Source organism: Salvelinus fontinalis, chromosome 18 (assembly GCF_029448725.1).
Source record: "Salvelinus fontinalis isolate EN_2023a chromosome 18, ASM2944872v1, whole genome shotgun sequence".
NCBI lineage: Eukaryota > Metazoa > Chordata > Actinopteri > Salmoniformes > Salmonidae > Salvelinus > Salvelinus fontinalis.
In genome coordinates, this window is record NC_074682.1 from 39,881,490 (window position 1) to 39,908,853 (window position 27,364).

At 41.3% G+C, this 27,364-nt stretch overlaps 1 pseudogene; it reads left to right on the top strand.

The window, feature by feature from the left end:
- Nucleotides 1-2,867: 2,867 nt before the first annotated feature.
- LOC129816032 (MAP kinase-activated protein kinase 2-like) lies at nucleotides 2,868-27,021 on the top strand (annotated as a pseudogene).
- Nucleotides 27,022-27,364: the final 343 nt, after the last annotated feature.

Below are 27,364 nucleotides of genomic sequence, written 5' to 3' on the forward strand. Positions count from 1 at the left end.
CAGGAAGGCCATAAAGATCATCAAGGACAACAACCACCCAAGCCACTGCCTGTTTACCCCGCTATCATCCAGAAGGCGAGGTCAGTACAGGTGCATCAAAGAAGGGACCGAGAGACTGAAAAAAGATGTAACCCACAAATGTTTGCTTAGGTTTTTTTGCCAAACTAACAATGTCTTATTGTATTTAAATTATTTTATTTGATTTCAACTAACTTATGTTTTAATTCAAATACACCATGACAGCGCAATACACAAGGGGTGGAACAGTGGCAAAGGTACCCACAGGACAAACATAATAATATTAGTCTGAGGATCAGAACTCCTTCATAGGCTTCCTCCAGACCATCATCATTATCCTCAGTAGATGTCCAATGGTTCTTAGTTGAATTAAAACATAAGTTAGTTGAAATCAAATCAAATAATTTAAATACAGTAAGACATTGTTAGTTTGGCAAAAAAACCTAAGCAAACATTTGTGGGTTACATCTTTTGTCCAATGGAAAATAATTGCAAAAAAGGCCTATGTAGCAAATTAGGCTAAAGTATCATTTGAGGGCTCACTAATGCAATAAAGTGAGCAGAAAGTAAACAAAATGTACACTAAATTGTTTGTTTTAAATGGTATCTGTGAAAGACAATCTCAGACACGTAATAAATTAACACAATTAAGTTGATTATTTTTAAATACATTGTTACTTTGGCAAAAACATATGTTGGCTTATTTGGGAGGGTTGCTCCATCTTTTTTTTCAGTCCGAGATGGAAAATATTAACTGCAAAATCACACTTTAAAGCACCAGTAATCACACTTTAAAGCACCAGTAAGAGCACTTTAAAGCACCAGTAATCATACTTTAAAGCAACAGTAATCACACAATAAAGCACTAGTAATAGCACTTTAAAGCACCAGTAATCACACTTTAAAGCACCAGTAATCACACTTTAAAGCACCAGTAATCACACTTTAAAGCACCAGTAATCACACATTAAAGCAACAGTAATCACATTTTAAAGCAACAGTAAAAGCAACTTAAAGCAACAGTAATCACACTTTAAAGCAACAGTAATCACACTTTAAAGCACCAGTAATCACACATTAACGCAACAGTAATCACACTTTAAAGCAACAGTAAAAGCACCTTAAAGCAACAGTAATCACACTTTAAAGCAACAGTAATCACACTTTAAAGCAACAGTAATCACACTTTAAAGCACCAGTAATCACACATTAACGCAACAGTAATCACACTTTAAAGCAACAGTAAAAGCACCTTAAAGCAACAGTAATCACACTTTAAAGCAACAGTAATCACATTTTAAAGCACCAGTAATCACACATTAAAGCAACAGTAATCACACTTTAAAGCAACAGTAATCACACTTTAAAGCACCAGTAACTCACAAATATCCCACAGTCTCCTGGTAAATTTGGCTCATTTATCCCCTCGGCAATGTCAAAACCAAGTGCTTTTAAATCAATGTCCTCACTGTTTTTCTCAATGTGTATGTGACAAATTAAATTTGATTTGATTTGATTTTGACCAACCATCTTGCTTTTAGTTTTCTTAAGTAACCATATGTAACCATAGCAAACTTACATATCATACCAATAATTTGAGTATCCCAGATTTACATTTACTATGTTATGTCTAGTCTGTGAGACCAGGCGGACACTACTTGACCACTGCTCACTGATGACAACCTGCACTCATGGAGTGGCCACTGAGCAATGCATGGTTATGCATGGTTACCATGCATAAACATGCACGAGTAGAAGCCGCTGCGCTCCCTAACAGTTGACAGCCTTGAGAAGTCACCAAAATGCTGAAACCAAAACTGCTGTCTGTATTTCTCCATTTGAATAAGATAAGAAAAAAAGAAGAAACCTGCACACTGCTCTTGATAGTATCATTGCTCTTTAATAAGCTTTAGGTATCGGCGACAAAGCAAATATACATCTAAAACCATTTCATTTTACAAGATCTATAATCTCAAGAGCATAAAAAATAAAAATGTATGATTTGGAGATAGATGAACAACTGGCGCGGATTAAAAAGAGAGATTTAGTGCAGACATATTTCTTCAAAATAGCAAGCAGAGTGTTCGGTCCCACTAAAACAAGGGACAGGATTTTCATCGTGTCACGGATGCCCAAACGACCCGTGTGCATGCTTAAGCCTGCAAGCCAAGTGCCGACAAAAGGTCGACATGGGTCAGTGGCGGCCATAGCATCAGGAGCACGGGACAGAGACAGTGGTGCTTCAAGGACAGAGATGTCTTTGGATTTTAATGACGCCACACACCAGGACTGGGTTAACCAAAGGATGTCCATTGTCAAGAGTTCGATAGTCTATGAGATTTGTCGAAGTGGGCAAGCTGACGGTGACCGAGTGAGCAAGCTGACGGTGACTGAGCTGGAGATGTTGGTTGAGGAGAGAGAGAAAAAGATTCAGAGAACTCCCTCACTTGTCCTGCGTTTTACTTTGACACCCTCTGAGGCTTATAAGGTAAATCATCAATGAGTAGTGCTACCATGGCTCTTAGAGCCCATTAAATTAATTGTCTTACTCACTTTTCTTTGTCTCTTCTCCAGGCCAGAACACTTGCCAGGCTGACCGGTCCTTCTCAACGGACTAATGTGCCTTGTGTGTGAGCAGTCCGGTCCACACAGTGCAAGGTTAACAGGTACCCATGCACTCACGCTCTCCGACCCTCTGAAGTGGCCAAAACGCTTGACAAACATGGCAAGGGATGCATCAGTCAGAATGACCCCCAAGCTGTGTTTGAGAAGGTAGTGATCTTATCAAAAATAACATGGCAATCATTATCTGCCTAAGTGTAGGCCTATGTGTGTGTTTATTAACATCTATGCAACCCCATCAGCAGGGCATCCCTGTAGTGTCAGAGCGTCTGGATGACCTGATGTCCAGTCCAAGCAGAATGGAGGGGGGCAAAGTGACAGTGAAGGATTTGGCTGAGGGCATCAAGGCCTGGAGCCAGGTGAGGGAGAGGGAGGAGAGGGCCAGCTGGGGTCACAGGAGCCTGCCAGAGAGAGGGGAGCTAAGACTACCCCTGGAGCTGGAGAAGGGGGGTAACGGACATAGAAAGAGTGAGAGAAAGGGAGCAGTGGGCCCTGAGCCCCCCAGGTTAGTAAAGATGGAGACATGATCTTCTCAGCTCATCACCCAAACAGCATTGTGTAGCATTGTGTTAGGTTGTATGATGTGATTGAATGGCTACAAATGCAGTGCTAGAAATAACTCCCATTGTCTACTCCCCCCTCCTCTCCTCTACTGTCCTATCCGCCACTCTCCTCTCCCCTCCCCTCCCTCCACTCCTCTCAGTGCCAAGGCCAATATCGAGCTGTGGTTTCAAGCAGGGCTTGGGGAGGCAAGGTGCCAAGCTCCTATCCCTCCCCAGCCCTGAGATGTGTCTGGAGACTCCCCTGTCTCTGGAGTAGCAGCAGGAGCAGGCTGTCATCCAGCAGCAACGCCACAACAGAATCAAGGTGAGGGCAGGACCATTACAATCAAATCCTACAGGCAGGATGCCTCCTGTCCTGAGACAGTTGTCACTACAGAGCATCAAGGCTCTTAAGGTCACTCTCTCTTTCATTGGCCCTATCATGACCTAACCTCTGACCTTTAACCTTGTCGGCACTAGGGCATGCAGGATAAGGAGGTGCTGGCCATCATGCGGACAGTGTGTATAGGGAACCCCACCCAGGACACGCACTCCCACCCGTCCTCTCTGGGGGGAGACATGGCCAGAGTGGTGGACAGGTTCAGGAAACAGTGTCTGGGGGAGTATCTGGACTCACCGGACCAGTGTCACACAAAGCGGGTCACAGTTCCTCAAGGTTCCGTTTTAGGACCACTATTGTTTTCACTATATACTTTACCTCTTGGGGATGTCATTCGAAAACAGAATGTTAACTTTCACTGCTATGCGGATGACACACAGCTGTACCTTTAAATGAAACATGGTGAAGCCCCAAAATTGCCCTCGCTAGAAGCCTGTCTTTCAGACATAAGGAAGTGGATGGCTGCAAACTTTCTACTTTTAAACTCGGACAAAACAGAGATGCTTGTTCTAGGTCTCAAGAAACAAAGAGATCTTCTGTTGAATCTGACAATTAATCTTGATGGTTGTAAAGTTGTCTCAAATAAAACTGTGAAGGACCTAGGCATTACTCTGGACCCTGATCTCTCTTTTGACGAACATATCAAGACTGTTTCAAGGACAGCTTTTTTCCATCTACGTAACATTGCAAAAATCAGAAACTTTGTCCAAAAATTATGCAGAAAAATGTATCCATGCTTTTGTTACTTCTTGGTTAGACTAATACAATGCTCTACTTTCCGGCTACCCGGATAAAGCACTAAATAAACTTCAGTTAGTGCAAAATACGGCTGCTAGAATCCTGACTAGAACCAACATTTTGTATCATATTACTCCAGTGCTAGCCTCCCTACACTGGCTTTCTGTTAAGGCAAGGGCTGATTTCAAGGTTTTACTGCTAAGCTACAAAACATTATATGGGCTTGCTCCTACCTATCTTTCCGATTTGGTCCTGCCGTACATACCTACATGTACGCTACGGTCACAAGACGCAGGCTTCCTAATTGTCCCTAGAATTTCTAAGCAAACAGCTGGAGGCAGGGCTTTCTCCTATAGATCTCCATTTTTATGGAATGGTCTGCCTACCCATGTGAGAGATTCAGACTCGGTCTCAACTTTTAAGTCTTTACTGAAGACTCATCTCTTCAGTGGGTCATATGATTGAATGTAGTCTGGCCCAGGAGTGTGAAGGTGAACGGAAAGGCACTCGAGCAACGAACCGCCCTTGCTGTCTCTTCCTGGCCTGTTCCCCTCTCTCCACTGGGATTCTCTGCCTCTAACCCTGTTACAGGGGCCGAGTCACTGGCTTACTGGTGCTCTTTCATGCCGTCCCTAGGAGGGGTGCGTCACTTGAGTGGGTTGAGTCACTGACGTGATCTTCATGTCTGGGTTGGCGCCCCCCCTCGGGTTGTGCCGTGGCGGAGATCTTTGTGGGCTATACTCGGCCTTGTCTCAGGATGGTAAGTTGGTGGTTGAAGATATCCCTCTAGTGGTGTGGGGGCTGTGCTTTGGCAAAGTGGGTGGGTTTATATCCTTCCTGTTTGGCCCTGTCCGGGGGTATCATCGGATGGGGCCACAGTGTCTCCTGACCCCATATGTCTCAGCCTCCAGTATTTATGCTGCAGTAGTTTATGTGTCGGGGGGCTAGGGTCAGTTTGTTATATCTGGAGTACTTATCCTGTCTTATCCTGTGTCCTGTGTGAATTTAAGTATGCTCTCTCTAATTCTCTCTTTCTCTCTTTCTTTCTCTCTCTCGGAGGACCTGAGCCCTAGGACAATGCCTCAGGACTACCTGTCATGATGACTCCTTGCTGTCCCCAGTCCACCTGGCCGTGCTGCTGCTCCATATTCAACTGTTCTGCCTGTGGCTATGGAACCCTGACCTGTTCACCGAACGTGCTACATGTCCCAGACCTGCTGTTTTCAACTCTCTAGAGACCGCTGGAGCGGTAGAGATACTCTTAATGATCGGCTATGAAAAGCCAACTGACATTTCCTCCTGAGGTGCTGACTTGCTGCACCCTCGACAACTACTGTGATTACTATTATTTGACCATGCTGGTAATTTATGAACATTTGAACATCTTGGCCATGTTCTGTTATAATCTCCACCCGGCACAGCCAGAAGAGGACTGGCCACCCCTCATAGCCTGGTTCCTCTCTAGGTTTCTTCCTAGGTTTTGGCCTTTCTAGGGAGTTTTTCCTAGCCACCGTGCCTCTACACCTGCATTGCTTGCTGTTTGGGGTTTTAGGCTGGGTTTCTGTACAGCACTTTGAGATATCAGCTGATGTAAGAAGGGCTATATAAATAAATTTGATTTCATTTGATTTGATGACAGTCAACCAGGCCACACTGGAGAGAGGTGAGAGCCATAGGAAAACACACACACATACATAAAATATACTCACACCCACAGTACACAAACACAGTACACAAACACAGTACACAAACACACAAGAAAACACCTTGAGGCAGGCATTAGGTAAAGCACACACATATACTCCTTTGGCTATACACACAAACAATTCCAGATGATGTTGACACCTTTTCTGTTCTAATCACATAACCTCATGTCACACAAGTACCCTTCATTACTGAGTAATAGCACTTTAAAGCTCCATGATAGCACTTTAAAGCACCTTGATTGCACTTTAAAGCACTTTAAAGGCCCAGTAACCGTACTTTAAAGCACCAGTAAAAGCACTTTAAAGCAACAGTAATCACACTTTAAAGCACCAGTAATCACACTTTAAACACCAGTAATTATACTTTAAAGCACCAGTAATAGCACTTTAAAGCACCAGTAATCATACTTTAAAGCACCAGTAACCGTACTTTAAAACACCAGTAATCACACTTTAAAGCACCAGTAAAAGCACTTTAAAGCAACAGTAATCACACTTTAAAGCACCAGTAATCACACTTTAAAGCACCAGTAATCACACTTTAAAGCAACAGTAAAAGCACTTTAAAGCAACAGTAATCACACTTTAAAGCACCAGTAATCACACTTTAAAGCACCAGTAATCACACTTTAAATCACCAGAAATCATACTTTAAAGCACCAGCAATCACACTTTAAAGCACCTGTAATCATACTTTAAAGCACCAGTAAGAGCACTTTAAAGCACCAGTAATCATACTTTAAAGCACCAGTAATAGTACTTTAAAACACCAGTAATCACACAATAAAGCACTAGTAATAGCACTTTAAAGCACCAGTAATAGCACTTTAAAGCACCAGTAATCACACTTCAAAGCATCAATAATCACACTTTAAAGCACCAGTAATAGCACTTTAAAGCAACAGTAATCACACTTTAAAGCACCAATAAAAGCACTTTAAAGCACCAGAAATCACACATTAAAGCAACAGTAATCACACTTCAAAGCATCAATAATCACACTTTAAAGCACCAGTAATAGCACTTTAAAGCAACAGTAATCACACTTTAAAGCACCAATAAAAGCACTTTAAAGCACCAGAAATCACACATTAAAGCACCAGTAATCACACTTTAAAGCACCAGAAATCACACATTAAAGCAACAGTAATCACACTTTAAAGCAACAGTAATCACACTTTAAAGCACCAATAAAAGCACTTTAAAGCACCAGCAATTACACTTTAAAGCACCAGCAATTACACTTTAAAGCACCAGCAATTACACTTTAAAGCACCAGTAATCACACTTTAAAGCACCAGCAATTACACTTTAAAGCACCAGTAATCATACTTTAAAGCACCAGTAATAGCACTTTAAAGCACCAGTAATCACACTTTAAAGCACAAGTAATCACACTTTAAAGCAACAGTAATCACACTTTAACGCAACAGTAATCACACTTTAACGCACCAGTAATCACACATTAACGCAACAGTAATCACACTTTAAAGCAACAGTAAAAGCACTTTAAAGCACCAGTAATCACACATTAAAGCAACAGTAATCACACTTTAAAGCACCAATAAAAGCACTTTAAAGCACCAGTAATCACACCTTAAAGCACCAGCAATCACACTTTAAATCACCAGTAATCACACTTTAAAGCACAGATAATAGTACTTTAAAGCACCAGTAATCACACTTTAAAGGACCAGTAATCATACTTTAAAGCACCAGTAATAGCACTTTAAAGCACCAGTAATCATACTTTAAAGCACCGGTAATTGTAAGGCCTGGGTGTCGGAGTGTGAAGGAAAAAGCGCAGGAGCAGCAATTGCAAAACAAATGCTCTTTAATGCAACACGGACAAACTAGGCCACCCTACTAACACATTGGGTGTACACTAATAAACTACCCCAGACACGTGGGGAATGAATAATGTCCAGAAACATGAAGCACAAAACCAACACCAACTTACATACAAACAATCCCGCACAAAGAAACGTGAATGCCGGCTGATTAAATAAGCCCAACTAATTAACCCTCATACAAAACAGGTGCGCCCAATAAACACATAGGGAGGGGGAGAAAAGGATCAGTGGCAGCTAATAGGCCGGTGACGATGACCACCGAACGCCACCCGAACGGGAAGGAGAGCCTGCCTCGGTCGAAGTCGTGACAGTACCCCCCCTCTGACGCGCGGCTCCCGCAGCGCGCCGACACCGGCCTCGAGGTCGACCCGGAGGACGAGGTACGCAGGGGTCCCCTCGATGTCCAGAGGGGGAGGAGGGACCTCCGGTACCTCACCGTCCTGCAGGGGACCAGCTACCACTGGCCTGAGGAGAGGACAATGCCATGCTCTGTCTGGACTGATTCTATGTTTCATCTAGGAGGATTTACTCTGGTGAGGTCCTAAATTAGGGATGGGCAACAGGGACCACAGTGTGCAGACTTTTGTTTCAGCCATGCTCTGACATACCTGATTCAACTCATGAAGGCCTTCAGTTTACATTGCTATTAGTTAAACCTGGTGTGTTTGTACTGGGCTGGAACAATAGCCTGCATATAATGTGACCAAAACTGTCCATCCCTGTCATTAAGTTCTGCCTTGGCATGCACTCTACGCTCTATCTATCCTTCTGGACACGGGGTTCTGTGGTCTGATTAACTGTTGAGTGTTTACTTCCATTCTTTGAAGGTCAACCACTGAAACCACTGTGAATAAATGCTTATGTTCTGTTCTGTCAGTGTTTGTATTATGAACAATGTTTAGGCTGAGTATTAGGTTCCTCCTCTATAAACCGTTTAATCTCAACCTGCCCTCTCCTTCCCGTCCCACAATGCACTAGTTCCTGTCATAAACAGAGGAGAGGCTAGTTTCTTTGACTGTGGTGTCTGGGGACATGGGATCCCTCCCAACCTCACATCCAATCCCTTTGCAAGGTTGTTATTACTGGTACATTTTGAATGCACTCATAAAATGCAGCATTTATTCTTAAAGTTCTGCAGGGAATCCTCCTGCAAAGCAATTTTTTTTAAAAATCAATCACTTTGGTGCAATTTTAAGTATGTGGTACATATTAAAAACTCTAAGCAGAATCTAAATAAAAAATCTAAACAGATCATCAAATGGCTCATGTTTCAAAATTCCAAGCACATTTTCAATTGACTGAGTACAACAAATACCTATGGGACCTATGATTTCTTCATCCGGCTCGGTATGTGCCACCATTTGAAATTATACTGTAGTGTAGTGTACAATGCACTGCTGAAATGCCTGGTTTGTACTAGGCTCCCGAGTGGTGCAGCGGTTTAAGGCAATGCATCTCAGTGCTAGAGGCATCACTACAAACCCTGGTTTGATTACAGGCTGTATCACAACCGGCCGTGATTGGGAGTCCCATCGGGCGGCGCACAATTGGCCCAGCGTTGTCCGGGTTCGGGTTTGGCCACGGTAGGACGTCATTGTTAATAAGAATTTGTTCTTAACTGACTTGCGTAGTTAAATAAAGGTTAAATAAAAAAATAAATAATAATATATAACCTTTTCTCAATAAGGGGTGCTGTTTGCACTTTGTAATAATTTCGTTTCCAAATTAAACTGCCTCGTACTCAATTCTTGCTCGTACAATATGCATATTATTATTACTATTGGATAGAAAACACTCTCTAGTTTCTAAAACCGTTTGAATTATATCTGTGAGTAAAACAGAACTCGAGTTGGAGCAATTTTCCTATGAGGATGTGAGAATGCTGAAATCTGCAGGCTGTTCTGAGGTCGGTTTATTAATTTGCATGTATTCTATTGGTTGAGATGCACTGCATACGCCATCCCCTGGATGTCAGCGAATAGTGAGAATTGGAATGGAGTTGCTAGGCAGATCTGAGGCCTTATAAATGGGCTGGCAACGTGGGGTCCTCCCTTTCTTCTCTTCGCCATGACGCAAAAAGGACCTCAGGATGTCGTTCTAGAAAGCTCCCGTTACAGCCCTTAGATATATCCGGCTCTGTTTTTATTCGATATAGGTGTTAAAGACATCATCATGTTGTTATTTTAAACCGAGTTATATCAGTTTATGTCAGTATATTGCGATTTCGGGTATTTATTTGTGCTGCGTTCTAGGGAGTTGGGCACGTCTTGCCAACATGGCTAATGTTTACTGCTAATTCCAAAGTTGAAGGCGACAATCTACAACCGAGCAACAATTCTTTTGGAAAAAGGACAACTTGCCCAAGATTCTGATGGGAGCTCATCAAAAAGTAAGAACTATTTATGATGTTAATTCGTTGTTCTGTTGAAAAATGTAAAACTCATATTCCGCCATTAATTTCGGTATGGTCTCGCTTTAACGCACGCTGTATGTCGTAGTAACGTTAATTTTAAAAATCTAACACAGCGATTGCATTAAGAACTAATGTATCTTTCATTTGCTGTCCAACCTGTATTTTTTAGTCAAGTTTAGGATTAGTTACTGATTAGATTAGGTGCCTCTCCCAAGATTTCTCCCGACATATTGTTGGCAGCTTGGCTACTTTTCTCATTGTATAACCACGATTTGTGCCGATAAATATGCAAATTTTCGAACAAACTCTATATGTATTGTGTAATATGATGGTATAGGACTGTCATCTGAAGAAGTTTGAGAAGGTTAGTGAAAAAAGTTATATCTTTTGCTGGTTTATTCGTTATCGCTATTGTTGGCCTGAATCAATGCTGTTGTGTGGTTGGCTATTGTAGTAAGCTAATATAATGCTATATTGTGTTTTCGCTGTAAAACACTTAAAAAATCTGAAATATTGGCTGGATTCACAAGATCTTTGTCTTTCATTTGCTGTACACTGTGTATTTTTCAGAAATGTTTTATGATGAGTATTTAGGTAATTCACGTTGGTCTCTGTAGTTATTCTAGTTGCTTTGGTGAGAGTTGTGATGGTGGCTGCAATGGTAAACTATGATTTATACCTGAAATATGCACATTTTTCTAACAAAACATATGCTATACAATAAATATGTTATCAGACTGTCATCTGATGAAGTTGTTTCTTGGTTAGTGGCTATTTATATCTTTATTTGGTCGAAATTGTGATAGCTAGCTATGCAGGAAAAAAATGGTGGAGAAAAAAAAGTTGTGTCTTTTGCTATCGTGGTTAGCTAATAGATTTACATATTGTGTCTTCCCTGTAAAACATTTTAAAAATCAGAAATGATGGGTGGATTCACAAGATGTGTATCTTTCATCTGGTGTCTTGGACTTGTGATTTAATGATATTTAGATGCTAGTATTTACTTGTGACGCTATGCTAGGCTATGCTAGTCAGCTTTTTTACTGATGGGGGTGCTCCCGGATCCGGGATTGTGTGCAAGTAGAAGATAACAATATATTCCACTCGTTATCTGAATTTCTGGTATACAATGTAAGCCGATAGATTTCAAGCAGAGAGACGGGAGAGGCGATACTGTATCAGTCCTGTCTAGCCCCGGGGTGCCGCTAGCGGCACACCCCCCCCACCACCACTGAAAAGGCAGAGCCGCGAAATTAAAAAATATATTCTTTTTAAATATTTAACTTTCACACATTAAAGTCCAATACAGCTAATGAAAGACACAGATCTTGTGAATCCAGCCAACATGTCCGATTTTTAAAATGTTTTACAGGGAAGACACAATATGTAAAGATGTAAATCTATTAGCTAAACACATTAGCATAATCCACCATCTTTTCTTTGTCCACCAACACCAGTAGCTATCACCAATTCGGCTAAACTAAGATATTGATAGCCACTAACCAAGAAAAAAGCTCATCAGATGACAGTCTGATAACATATTTATGGTATAGGATAGGTTTTGTTAGAAAAATGTGCATATTTCAGGTAGATGTCATAGTTTACAATTGCACCCACCGTCACAAATGGACTAGAATAAATACAATGAGCAACGTGTTTACCTAACTACTAATCATCAAACATTTCGTAAAAATACACAGCATACACTAATCGAAAGACACAGATCCTGTGAATACAGACAATATTTCAGATTTTCTAAGTGTCTTACAGCGAAAACACAATAAATCGTTATATTAGCATAGCACATGTGCAAACATTACACCAGCATTGATTCTAGCCAAAGAGAGCGATAACGTAAACATCGCCAAAATATATTAATTTTTTCACTAACCTTCTCAGAATTCTTCAGATGATCTGTGTCTTTCTGCCAATAGCACAGTCAGTGTAGTCAGCTCAGCCATACCCATTGAGACTGTGTCTGTGCCTCGACCTAGGTTGGGCAAAACTAAACATGGCGGTGTTCGCCTTAGCAATCTTATTAGGATAAAGACCTCCTCCATTCCTGCCATTATTGAAAGAGATCGTGATACCTCACATCTCAAAATAGGGTTACTTAATGTTAGATCCCTCACTTCAAAGGCAGTCATAGTCAATGAACTAATCACTGATCATAATCTTGATGTGATTGGCCTGACTGAAACATGGCTTAAGCCTGATGAATTTACTGTGTTAAATGAGGCCTCACCTCCTGGTTACACTAGTGACCATATCCCCCGTGCATCCCGCAAAGGCGGAGGTGTTGCTAACATCTACGATAGCAAATTTCAATTTACAAAAAAAATAATGGCGTTTTCGTCTTTTGAGCTTCTAGTCATGAAATCTATGCAGCCTACTCAATCACTTTTTATAGCTACTGTTTACAGGCCTCCTGGGCCATATACAGCGTTCCTCTCTGAGTTTCCTGAATTCCTATCAGACCTTGTAGTCATAGCAGATCATATTCTAATTTTTGGTGATTTTAATATTCACATGGAGAAGTCCACAGACCCACTCCAAAAGTCTTTCGGAGCCATCATCGACTCAGTGGGTTTTGTCCAACATGTCTCTGGACCTACTCACTGCCACAGTCATACTCTGGACCTAGTTTTGTCCCATGGAATAAATGTTGTAGATCTTAATGTTTTTCCACATAATCCTGGACTATCGGACCACCATTTTATTACGTTTGCAATCGCAACAAATAATCTGCTCAGACCCCAACCAAGGAGCATCAAAAGTCGTGCTATAAATTCTCAGACAACACAAAAATTCCTTGATGCCCTTCCAGACTCCCTCTGCCCTTCCAGACTCCCTCTGCCTATTCAAGAGGACAAAAATCAGTTAACCACTTAACTGAGGAACTCAATTTAACCTTGCGCAATACCCTAGATGCAGTTGCACCCCTAAAAACGAAAAACATTTGTCATAAGAAACTAGCTCCCTGGTATACAGAAAATACCCGAGCTTTGAAGCAAGCTTCCAGGAAATTGGAACGGAAATGGCGCCACACAAAACTGGAAGTCTTCCGACTAGCTTGGAAAGACAGTACCGTGCAGTACCGAAGAGCCCTCACTGCTGCTCGATCATCCTACTTTTCCAACTTAATCGAGGAAAATAAGAACAATCCAAAATTTCTTTTTGATACTGTTGCAAAGCTAACTAAAAAGCAGCATTCCCCAAGAGAGGATGGCTTTCACTTCAGCAGTAATAAATTCATGAACTTCTTTGAGGAAAAGATCATGACCATTAGAAAGCAAATTACGGACTCCTCTTTGAATCTGCGTATTCCTCCAGGGCTTAGCTGTCCTGGATCTGCACAGCTCTGCGAGGGCCTGGGATCGGGAGAGACACTTAAGTGTTTTAGTACTATATCTCTTGACACAATGATGAAAATAATCATGGCCTCTAAACCTTCAAGCTGCATACTGGATCCTATTCCTACTAAACTGCTGAAGGAGCTGCTTCCTGTGCTTGGCCCTCCTATGTTGAACATAATAAACAGCTCTCTATCCACCGGATGTGTACCAAACTCACTAAAAGTGGCAGTGATAAAGCCTCTCTTGAAAAAGCCAAACCTTGACCCGGAAAATATAAAAAACTATCGGCCTATATCGAATCTTCCATTCCTCTCAAAAATTTTAGAAAAAGCTGTTGCGCAGCAACTCACTGCCTTTCTGAAGACAAACAATGTATACGAAATGCTTCAGTCTGGTTTTAGACCCCATCATAGCACTGAGACTGCACTTGTGAAGGTGGTAAATGACCTTTTAATGGCGTCAGACCGAGGCTCTGCATCTGTCCTCGTGCTACTAGACCTTAGTGCTGCCTTTGACACCATCGATCACCACATTCTTTTGGAGAGACTGGAAACCCAAATTGGTCTACACGGACAAGTTCTGGCCTGGTTTAGATCTTACCTGTCGGAAAGATATCAGTTTGTCTCTGTGAATGGTCTGTCCTCTGACAAATCAACTGTACATTTCGGTGTTCCTCAAGGTTCCGTTTTAGGACCACTATTGTTTTCACTATATATTTTACCTCTTGGGGATGTTATTCGAAAACATAATGTTAACTTTCACTGCTATGCGGATGACACACAGCTGTACATTTCAATGAAACATGGTGAAGCCCCAAAATTGCCCTCGCTAGAAGCCTGTGTTTCAGACATAAGGAAGTGGATGGCTAAAAACTTTCTACTTTTAAACTCGGACAAAACAGAGATGCTTGTTCTAGGTCCCAAGAAACAAAGAGATCTTCTGTTAAATCTGACAATTCATCTTGATGGTTGTAAAGTCGTCTCAAATAAAACTGTGAAGGACCTCGGCGTTACTCTTGACCCTGATCTCTCTTTTGACGAACATATCAAGACTGTTTCAAGGACAGCTTTTTTCCATCTACGTAACATTGCAAAAATCAGAAATTTTCTGTCCAAAAATGATGCAGAAAAATTAATCCATGCATTTGTTACTTCTAGGTTAGACTACTGCAATGCTCTACTTTCCGGCTACCCGGATAAAGCACTAAATAAACTTCAGTTAGTGCTAAATACGGCTGCTAGAATCCTGACTAGAACCAAGAAATTTGATCATATTACTCCAGTGCTAGCTTCCCTACACTGGCTTCCCGTTAAGGCAAGGGCTGATTTCAAGGTTTTACTGTTAACCTATAAAGCGTTACATGGGCTTGCTCCTACCTATCTTTCCGAGTTGGTCCTGCCGTACATACCTACACGTACGCTACGGTCACAAGACGCAGGCCTCCTAATTGTCCCTAAAATTTCTAAGCAAACAGCTGGAGGCAGGGCTTTCTCCTATAGATCTCCATTTTTATGGAACAGTCTGCCTACCCATGTGAGAGACGCAGACTCGGTCTCAACCTTTAAGTCTTTACTGAAGACTTATCTCTTCAGTAGGTCATATGATTGAGTGTAGTCTGGCCCAGGAGTGTGAAGGTGAACGGAAAGGCTCTGGAGCAACGAACCGCCCTTGCTGTCTCTCCAGGGCCGGTTCCCCTCTCTCCACTGGGATTCTCTGCCTCTAACCCTGTTACTGGGGCTGAGTCACTGGCTTGCTGGTGCTCTTTCATGCCGTCCCTAGGAGGGGTGCGTCACTTGAGTGGGTTGAGTTACTGACGTGAACTTCCTGTCTGGGTTGGCGCCCCCCCTTGGTTGTGCTGTGGTGGAGACCTTTGTGGGCTATACTCGGCCTTGTCTCAGGATTGTAAGTTGGTGGTTGAGGATATCCCTCTAGTGGTGTGGGGGCTGTGCTTTGGCAGAGTGGGTGGGGTTATATCCTTCCTGTTTGGCCCTGTCCGGGGGTTTCTTCGGATGGGGCCACAGTGTCTCCTGACCGCTCCTGTCTCAGCCTCCAGTATTTATGCTGCAGTAGTTTATGTGTCGGGGGGCTAGGGTCAGTTGGTTATACCTGGAGTACTTATCCTGTCTTATCCAGTGTCCTGTGTGAATTTAAGTATGCTCTCTCTAATTCTCTCGTTCTCTCTTTCTCTCTGAGAACCTGAGCCCTAGGACCATACGTCAGGACTACCGGGCATGCTGACACCTTGCTGTCCCCAGTCCGCCCGGCCTTGCTGCTATTCCAGTTTCAACTGTTTCTGCCTGCGGTTACGAAACCCCCACCTGTCCCAGACCTGCTGTTTTCAACTCTTAATGATCGGCTATGAAAAGCCAACTGAGATTTATTCCTGATTATTATTTGACCATGCTTGTCATTTATGAACATTTTGAAAATCTTGGCTCTCTCTAATTTTCTCCTTCTCTCTTTCTTTCTCTCGGAGGACCTGAGCCCTAGGACCATACGTCGGGACTACCGGCCGTGGTGACTCCTTGCTGCCCTCAGTCCGCCTGGCCTTGCTGCTATTCCAGTTTCAACTCTTCTGCCTGCGGTTATGGAACCCCTACCTGTCCCAGACCTGCTGTTTTCAACTCTTAATGATCGGCTATGAAAAGCCAACTGAGATTTATTCCTGATTATTATTTGACCATGCTTGTCATTTATGAACATTTTGAAAATCTTGGCTCTCTCTAATTTTCTCCTTCTCTCTTTCTTTCTCTCGGAGGACCTGGGCCCTAGGACCATGCGTCGGGACTGCCGCCCGTGGTGACTCCTTGCTGTCCCCAGTCCGCCTGGCCTTGCTGCTATTCCAGTTTCAGCTGTTCTGCCTGCGGTTATGGAACCGCCACCTGTCCCAGACCTGTTGTTTTTCAACTCTTAATGATCAGCTATGAAAAGCCAACTGAAAATTATTCATGATTATTATTTGACCATGCTTGTCACTTATGAACATTTTTGAACATCTTGGCATAGTTCTGTTATAATCTCCACCCGGCACAGCCAGAAGAGGACTGGCCACCCCTCATAGCCTGGTTCCTCTCTAGGTTTCTTCCTAGGTTTTGGCCTTTCTAGGGAGTTTTTCCTAGCCACCGTGCTTCTACACCTGCATTCTAGCTGTTTGGGGTTTTAGGCTGGGTTTCTGTACAGCACTTCGAGATATTATCTGATGTACGAAGGGCTATATAAAATAAAATTGATTGATTGATGACACTCCTGTAACATCACATTACAACATACATATACAGTTTGTTCGAAAATGTGCATATTTAGCCACCAAAATCATGGTTAGACAATGAGAAAAGTAGCCCAGCTGGTCAGAAAATGTCCTGCGCCACATTAGACAGTGATCTAGTCGTATACATAAATACTCATAAACGTGACTAAAAAATATAGGGTGGACAGCGATTGATAGACAATTTAATTCTTAATACAATCGCGGATTTACATTTTTAAAATTATCCTTACTTTTCAATACAGTTTGCGCCAAGCGAAGCTACGTCAAAAAAGATGGCGTCCTAAGCCATTAACATTTTTCGACAGAAACACGATTTATCATAATAAATTGTTCCTACTTTGAGCTGTTCTTCCATCAGAATCTTGGTCAAAGAATCCTTTCTTGGGTCTAATCGTCTTTTGGTCGAAAGCTGTCCTCTTGCCATGTAGAAATGCACATTGCGTTCGGCATGAACTGGAACGGTGCCCAGAGATTCACAGTGTCTCAGAAATAAATGTCCCAAAATCGCACTAAACGGATATAAATTGCTATAAAACGCTTTAAATTAACTACCTTATGATGTTTTTAACTCCTATAACGAGTAGAAACATGACCTGAGAAATATAACTGGCTACACTAATGCTTGGAAAAACAGTAGGTCGGTGTCCTCCGCGCGCCTGACGCACCTAGAAAAGAGTTCCTACCTACACGTGTTTTTGTTTTATAGGGGCTGTGATTGGGCAATCGATACCATTCAAAGCGTCATCACGTAAAGGCATCCAGGGGAAGACGTAAGCAGTGTCCGTATACTCATAGCAATAACAGTGGCCTTAAAACTGACTCCAGAACAGGGGCCAAAATGTGTGAAATCTGACTCCATGTCAGGGAAATTGCTGTAGAATGAGTTCTGTTCCACTCAGAGACAAAATTTCAACGGCTATAGAAACTATAGACTGTTTTCTATCCAATAATAATAATAATATGCATATTGTACGATCAAGAATTTTGTAGGAAGCCGTTTCAAAAATTACACAATTTCCATAAATAGTGACAACAGCACCCCCTAGCCTTAACAGGTTTTAACAAGTCACGTAGAAAATGTGATCTTTTTCAATGTTGCATGGGGCAGGAATGGCATACAACACCGTGCTCCTTTTTTTACAATAGCCAACTGCTTTAAAATACCCCTATTTCTTATGATTTGTCTTACATTTGTGCTCTATAAGGATAATGAAACTGTAAGAATGACATACTTCTCAAAATGCCCACAAACTGCAATTGGATACACATTATAAAAATAATGTGCTTGTCAAGTTACAGTATTATCAAATGCTGTATGAAAAATGATATTTACCATCTACTATTCTTTCTATTCAGCACTTCAAAAAGAACAGTTTTGAAATGTATATATATACATTTTTTGCTATTGGATTAAATGGTAGTTAAAATGACTAAATGGTGAGTATCAATATCTGATGTATTGGTGACTAAACTAATTGTATTTTATGGAAAACTTAGATTTTGCATGAATGACTCAGGGATGAAAGATGTGTGAAACCCCAATGAATGCCAAATCAAAGGTTCTGAACATGAAGTACAATTGTTTTCAGTTAAGAGTTTTGTACTTAGAGTTTAGAAAATATATCACTTACATCTGAAAAATGTGCCAAATTGACTGAACAAAAACAGTAATATGAATGAATGGTTCGGGTTTGTATTTTGGATGATGGAATGACTGATATGAGAGTATGGAGAGACTGTGTACGTGTGTGTGTGTTAGAGTGAGAAAGAGCAAGAGTGAATGAGTGAGAGAAAGAGAGGTGAGATAGAGAGAGCTGTGGGACAAAGATTGGTCACAGGGTTTTTAACCTGATTGAAGCTGTTATTATGCTCTTGATCAATTCCTCCAAGTGGCTATAGACAACATGTACGCATGCACACAAAAACACAGCGCGGCGGGAGATGGAGCTTCATTGGAGAGTGTCGGGGGGTCCATACATTGTTCGCATCCTCAGCCTGTATGACAACATGCACCAGGGGGAAAAATGCCTGGTTATCATCATGGAGTGGTAAGGAACACACAGACTACATAAACCAGAATGCATCTGTCTATGATGTATGTATTCTCTCTTAGCTTATCTAGCATGTCAGTCTATACTTTAAAAACATTACTAATGACTAGGGCCAGGAGTTTTTCCTGGTCAGGTCACGTGGTCAGAAAAAAACTCCTGGCCCTAATGAAAGTCTACACAAACATCAAATGATGTTCCCGCTATCCTTGGTCATTGTGTTTGGGCTCTGTAGATTGGGCTCAGTAATTGCCTAGTAATTACTAAGGGACAATGCTAGCCTTGTTTAGTGGAATAGCTTTGTTGTCTTGTTAAAAACTTCTTATGGCTGCAGTCCCGTTAACGGGATCGATATGACAACAGCCAGTCGAAGTGCAGGGCACCAAATTCAAAAAACAGAAATCTCATAATTAAAATTCCTCAGACATTCATGTGTTTTATATAATTTTAAAGGTAATCTTGTTGTTAATCTCACCACAGTGTCCGATTTCAAATAGGCTTTTCAGCGAAAGCCCTTACAAACGATTATGTTAGGTCACCACAAAACCACAATAATCACAGCCATTTTTTCCAGCTAAAGATAGCTTCACAAAAACCAGAATAGAGATAAAATTAATCACTAACCTTTGATTATTTTCATCAGATGACACTCATAGGACTTCATGTTACACAATACATGCATGTTTTGTTTGATTAAAATCATATTTATATCAAAAAATCTGAGTTTACACTGAGGCGACTAGATTCACAAGTGGCAAAAACATCAAGTGACTTTGCATAGCCACATCGTTTCAACAGAAATACTCATAAATATAGATGATAATACAAGTTATACACATGGAATTATAGATATACCTCTCCTTAATGCAACCGCCGTGTCAGATTACAAAAAGACTTTACGGAAAAAGAAACCCACGCTATAATCTGAGACGGCGCTCAAAAATAAACACCACAGCCGCAAAGATGGCGTCAACATAAACAAGAAAATATATGATAAATATTCCCCTACCTTTGATGATCTACATCAGAAAGCACACCAGGAATCCCAGGTCCACAATAAATGTTTGTTTTGTTCGAAAAAATCCGTTATTTTTGTCCAAATACCTTCTTTTGTTAGCGCGTCTGGTTTACATATCCAAACGCTAATTCTGGTCAGCGTTATATCGGCCAAAAACTTCAAAAAGTGATATTACCGGTTGAAGAAACATTTCAAACTAAGTACAGAATCAATCATTAGGATGTTTTTAACATATAGCTTCAATAAAGTTCTATTCTTTCGTGTCTTCGTGAGCAATGGAACGCAAGTGACTTCCATGAGGAAAAAGCATGATCAGAAAATGGCTGCTTGATGGACACCTGAATGATTCTGCTATCATTCTCTCCCACAACATCATAGGAGTCTTATTCTAATTTCTATTGATGGTTGACATCTAGTGGAACCCCTAGGCAGTGCACAATCATTCATATCTCAAGGGGATTTCATTGGGGACTCTGGTGAATACATACAAGCTCAGATTTCTGACTTCCTGTTTTGATTTCAACTCAGGATTTTGCCTGCCAATATGAGTTCTGTTAATCTCACAGACATAATTCAAACAGTTTTAGAAACATTAGAGTGTTTTCTATCCAATACTACTAATAATATGCAAATATTAGCAACTATGACTGAGGAGCAGGCCGTTTGATATGGGCGCCTTTCATCCAAGCTACTCAATACTGCCCCTTCAGCCATAAGAAGTTAAGAAGCTCTGAACTGTGTCTCTTGTTTTACTTCCTGTCTCAGTATGGAGGGAGGGGAGCTGTTCAGTCACATTCAGGCCAAAGGGGACCAGGCTTTCACAGAGAGAGGTGAGTTATGACGGGGAACTGTGTTGTGTCATTTACAGTGCTCTGTGATTTACAGTGACCCGTATGCTCTATGTTAATCAGATTTATGTCATGGCTTTTAATCAGAGGCTTCAGAGATCATGAGGGACATAGGTACGGCCATCGAGTACCTCCACCACATGGACATAGCTCACAGAGATGTCAAGGTGGGACTATACTCCTAGACACACATCACTCACAGACATGTACACCCCTGTATCTCTTTCATCTGACACTCGCTGACAGGTGTCTTTACCACTGGTGGTTTTAGTGATGATGAACTTATTGCTTTAGTCTTTTTTACACCTCCCTCCACACGGACATAAACACACAACAGCCTGAAAATCTGCTCTACACCACCAAGGAGAGCAATGGTGTTCTGAAACTGACTGACTTTGGCTTTGCCAAGGAGACCACCCTCTACAACTCCCTCCAGACACCCCTTACTATGTTGGTGAGTGGTTGGGTCAGTTACACCAGTAGTAGTGTAGTATACTATCCAGATGTGAATGGTGTGTAAGCTATAACGTTTTATGGTTGACTTTTCCCCACATATTGTCCCTGTCTCTGCCTGTCTGTCTGCCTGACTAGTTGTCTCTTGGTCTCTATTTGTGTCTGTCTGTCTGTCCATCAGCCCCCGAGGTGCTCGGGCCAGAGAAGTATAACAAGTCATGGGACATGTGGTCTCTGGGCGTGATCATGTACATCCTGTGAGTACCTAGTGTGTCTTTGTGCTATAAGTGTGAGAGTAAGTGTGTGAGAATCAAGTCACAGGCTTCTTATTCACTCTCACTCTCACTCTCCCTACTGTTCCCTCCTGGGCCTCATTCCTACTCTCCCTTCTCTGCACTTGCTGGTTCTCCTCTCCCTCTCTTTCAACACTCGGTTCCTCATGGTCCACTACTTGCTTTCTACCTCTCCTTCTCTCCCTCCTTGTATTTAGTATGAATGACTGTTAAATGATTGTTAAAGGACGGTTAAATTACTGTTGAATTGCTGTTGAATGAGTGTTAAAGGACTGTTAAAGGGCCGTTAAATGAGTGTTAAATGAGTGTTAAATTAGTGTTAAAAGACTGTTAAAGGTCCGTTAAATGACCGTTAAATAACTGTTAAAGGACTATTAAATGACCGTTAAATAACTGTTAAAGGACTGTTAAATGACCGTTAAATAACTGTTAAAGGACTATTAAATGACCGTTAAATAACTGTTAAAGGACTGTTAAAGGACTGTTAAATAACTGTTAAAGGACTGTTAAAGGACTGTTAAATGACCGTTAAATAACTGTTAAAGGACTGTTAAATGACCGTTAAATAACTGTTAAAGGACTATTAAATGACCGTTAAATAACTGTTAAAGGACTATTAAATGACCGTTAAATAACTGTTAAAGGACTATTAAATGACCGTTAAATAACTGTTAAAGGACTGTTAAAGGACTGTTAAATAACTGTTAAAGGACTGTTAAAGGACTGTTAAATAACTGTTAAAGGACTGTTAAAGGACTGTTAAATAACTGTTAAAGGACTGTTAAAGGACTGTTAAATTGCTGTTATATTGCTGTTGAATGACTGTTGAATGACTGTTGAATGACTGTTGAATGACTGTTGAATGAGTAAAGTGTGTGCTGTATCCCCAGGCTGTGTGGATTCCCTCCGTTGTACTCGAACACGGGCCAGGCCATCTCTCCAGGGATGAAGCAGAGGATCAGGATGGGCCAGTACAACTTCCCTAACCCTGAGTGGGCCGAAGTGTCGGAGGAAGGTCAGACTAGAGACAATTGAATACTTTGGGGTTGAATGGTCTATACTAGAGGCTTCACTGCAATACAAACAATGTTCTGCTAATTACAAAATATTTTGGACGGATTCGTCTACGGTTGTGATTTGTAGGTCCTTTGACAAACATCTTGTCTAGTTTACCTGATGTTCATGTTTTATTTGATATGCTTGTTGACCTATGACCATACCCTCTGTAGCCAAACAGCTGATCAACCAGCTGCTGAAGACAGACCCAAACAAGAGGATGACCATCGGGCAGTCCATGAACCACCCCTGGATCAATGTGAGGGTGCTGCTTACTGCATGTCTGAGAACACTGTCTGAGTGTGGTTGATAATATGAGACTGTGTGTGTGTGTGTGTGTGTGTGTGTGTGTGTGTGTGTGTGTGTGTGTGTGTGTGTGTGTGTGTGTGTGTGTGTGTGTGTGTGTGTGTGTGTGTGTGTGTGTGTGTGTGTGTGTGTGTGTGTGTGTGTGTTTGTTGACATTAAAGCAGTCGATGGTGGTTCCTCTGACTCCTCTGCACACATCCCGTGTTCTGACAGAGGACAGAGAACTGTGGGACGATGTCAAGGTGAGTCTAGAGAGCTGTCAAACACTGACACTCCGTGGTATGAAAAACACTGCATATCAATGGCCCAGTTTAATCTAACACTAACACTAAGAAGCCACTAGATGGTGTTAAACAGTACATTTGTAAAACCCATATTGCAACTATCTACAGTGCCTGTGGAAAATGATCATACCCCTTGATTTATTCCAAATGTAAATAATGTTGTTGTGTTGCTGCCTGAATTCAAACTGGATTAAATATTTTTCTCACCCATCTACACACAATACCCCATAAGGACAAAGTGAAAACATGTTTTTAGGAATATGTGGCAAATATATTGAAAATGAAATAAAGAAATATCTAATTGACATAAGTATTCACACATCTTTTCTATGACACTCCAAATTGAGCTCTGGTGCATCCAATTTCCTTTGATCACCATTGAGATGTCGCTACAACTTGATTGGAGTCCACCTGTGGCTAATTCAATTGTTTGGACATGATTTAGAAAGAAACCCACCTGTCTATATAAGGTTCCGCAGTTGACACTGCATGTCAGAGTAGAAACAATATTATGAAGTCCGTGGAACTGTCCGTAGATCTCCGAGATTGTGATGAGGCATATATCTGGGGAAGGGTATAAAACATTTGTTGAATGTTTCTGGTCTCCATCATTGGCAAATTGAAAAAGTTTGGAACTACCCAGACTCTGCCTAGAGCTAGCTGTCTGACCAAACTGAGTAACCAGGCAAGAAGGACCTTGGTAAAGGAGGTGATCAAGAACCCAATGACCACTCTGACAGAACTACAGAAGCCCTTGACTGAGATGGGAGAACCTGCCAGAAGGACATCAGTCTCTAGAGCACTTCACCAATCTGTGATTTATGGTAGAGTAGCCAGACGGAAGCAACTCCTGAGAAAAAGGAACATGACAGCACGCCTAGGCTATGGTGGTGGCAGCATCATGCTGTGGGGATGCTTTTCAGCGGCAGGGACTGAGAGAAAGGTAATGATAGAGGGAACAATGAATGGAGCCAAGTTCAGCCAAATCCTTGATGAGAACCTGCTTCATAATGCAAATGATCTTAGACTGGGGCGAAGATTTACATTCCAACAGGACAATGACCCCAAACATACAGCCAAAGCAACATTGGCTTCAGAACAAGAATGTGAAAGTCCTTGAATGGCCCAGCCAAAGCCCAGACTTGAATCCCAATGAAAATCTGTGGAAAGACTTGAATATTGCTGTTTGCCGCTCTCTATCTAACTTAACAGAGCGTGAGAAAATCTGCAAGGAAGAATGGGAGAAAATCCCCAAATCCAGATGTGTTAAATTGGTAGACATACCCAAGAGGACTTAAAGGAAAATTGCCTACTAATTGCCTACTTATTTTCCTCTACCTTTTTCATTTAGAAATGTCCCTTTAAAGCTGTAATCCCTGGCAAAGGTGCTTCTACAAAGTATTCACTCAGGGGTGTGAATACTTACTCAGTCAAACGTTTGGACACAAAGGTTCACGGCAATTGGAACGAAAAATCTCAAATTTGGACTCATCAGACCAAAGGACAGATTTCTACCGGTCTACTGTCCGTTGCTGGTGTTTCTTGGCCCAAGCAAGTCGCTTCTTCTTATTGGTGTCCTTTAGTAGTGGTTTCTTTTCAGCAATTTGACCATGAATGCCTGATTCACGCAGTCTCCTCTGAACAGTTGATGTTGAGATTTGTCTACTTGAATTATGAAGCATTTATTTGGCCTGCAATTTCTGAGGCTGGTAACTCTAATGAACTTATCCTCTCCAGCAGAGGTGAAACTGGGTCGTCCTTCCTGTGGTGGTCCTCATGAGAGCCAGTTTCATCATAGCTTGATGGTTTTTGCGACTACACTTAAAGAAACTTTCAAAGCTCTTGAAATTTTCCAGATTGACTGACCTTTAGGTCTTAAAGTAATGATGGACTGTCATTTCTCTTAGCTTATTTGAGCTGTTCTTGACATAATATGGACTTGGTCTTTTACCAAATAGGGCTATCTTCTGTTTACCAACCCTACCTTGTCACAGCACAACTGATTGGCTCAAACGCATTAAGAAGGAAAGAAATTCCACAAATTAACTTTTAACAAGGCACACCTGTTAATTGAAATGCACTACCTCATGAAGCTGGTTGAGAGAATGACAAGAGTGTGCAAAGCTGTCATCAAGGCAAAGGGTGGAAACTTCGAAGAATCTCAAATATAACATATATTTTGTTTTGTTTAACGCTTTTTTGGTTACTACATGATTCCATATGTGTTATTTCATAGTTTGATGTTTTCACTAAATACTAATACAAATACTAATTTGGATAGAAAACACTAATCTACTAATCTACTAGTAAACTAATCTACTAATTATATGCCTATTCTAGCTTTTATGGCTGAGTAGCAGGCAGTTTAATTTGGGCACGCTTTTCATCCAAAATTCCCAATGCTGCCCCCTACCCTACTGAAGTTAAACCTAAAATAAGTAAAGACCTCATTTTGTGTGGATAACCCCCCAAATGTTTACGTCAGAGGCAGAAGATAAATAAAAGTGTGCTACACATACAGTGGGGCAAAAAAGTATTTAGTCAGCCACCAATTGTGCAAGTTCTCCCACTTAAAAAGATGAGAGAGGCCTGTAATTTTCATCATAGGTACACTTCAACTATGACAGACAAAATGAGGAAAAGAAATCCAGAAAATGGGCCTCATACAAACATGGTCTCTTTCTTGCTTTCTTGAGTAAGAAAGGGGCAGCCAGTGGAAAATACAGAGCATAGGTGTTGGTAATCTTCTCTAGTTGCGCCGTGATTGGCTCAGTGTTCTGTTACTTATGGGGACACTCCGTCACCGCAGAATCTACAGGGAGAGCTAGGCAGTTCAAGCCCCCTTGGGTTCTGCCATAGATTTACAGTAGAAGTGCCCATCCAAGAAGGCTCAAGGTCATTGGCCACAGATAAAATGACGTCAAATCACGTTATACAGTATCTACCGTAGCTTTGATTGGACTGAACATGTCAACATCATACTTTAAAAATCTTAGCTAGCAAGCTAGACAAGCAGTCATCTTCATGAATCACATCGGCAATGTACTAGAAAATCCTTTTCAATCCTTGTCACATGAAGAGGAATTATAAATATAAAGTATCAGTGCTCATCGGTCATTGGACATAAACATTACACAACAAGTCGGAAATCGCAAATTTAACAATGAGTTGGAAGGAATTAGTGGCTAACTGCAAGCGTTGCAAAGCAATCACTATTTTGCTTCCCCTGCCTGCAGCTCGGTAGAGAGGGTGTGTAATTGATAGAAACCTGAAAATAGCTGTGCAGCGACGCTTCCCATCCAACCTGACAGAGCTTGAAAGGATCTGCAGGGAAGAATGGAAGAAACTCCGCAAATACAGGTGTGCCAAGATTGTGGCGTCATACCCCAAAAGACTCGAGGCTGTAACCACTGCCAAAGCTGCTTCAATAAAGTACTGAGTAAAGGGTCTGAATACTTGTGATATTTCCGCTTTTAAGTTTTTATACAATTGCAAACATTTCTAAAAACCTATTTTTGCTTTGTCATTATGGGGTAGATTATGTAGATTGATAACAGCAATTTAATCAATTTTAGAATAATGCTATAACATAACAAAATGTGGAAAAGTCAAGAGGTCTGAATACTTTCTGAATGCACCGTAATATGCCAGGGAGATATGTATACTGTAGCTAAGAAAGTAATACTGTGTGCATGTTGTGTAGTAATCTGTTAGCAGCCCATGTGCCTCACCCTAATAATTTTGTCCCTTTCCCCCTCAGAACTTAACCTACTCTTCTGACTTGGTAGTGCACAGGTAGCCTATAGCTTGTTTAAAGAAAATGTCATCATCAATATTGTAAGAGCTTTCATTGTCTGCTTATATTCCCCCTTTATTTATCCTATGGTTCTGGCTTGGTGTATAGGGAGAATACTGTAAGAACGGCCCATGTTCTGAATTCTGTCGCTGTACTTTTCAGAAGTGCTGAACAAATAGTTATATTGACTACGTCCATCTTTGCTCGCTCATTAATGTCTTAATCGAAATTACTGATGGCCTCTTATCCACTCATCGTTCCCTTATGTCATAGTTTGTACATCAATTGTTATAGGCCTATTGCTTATATAGGTCTATCTCATTAGTATCTTATTCATAATTTTAGG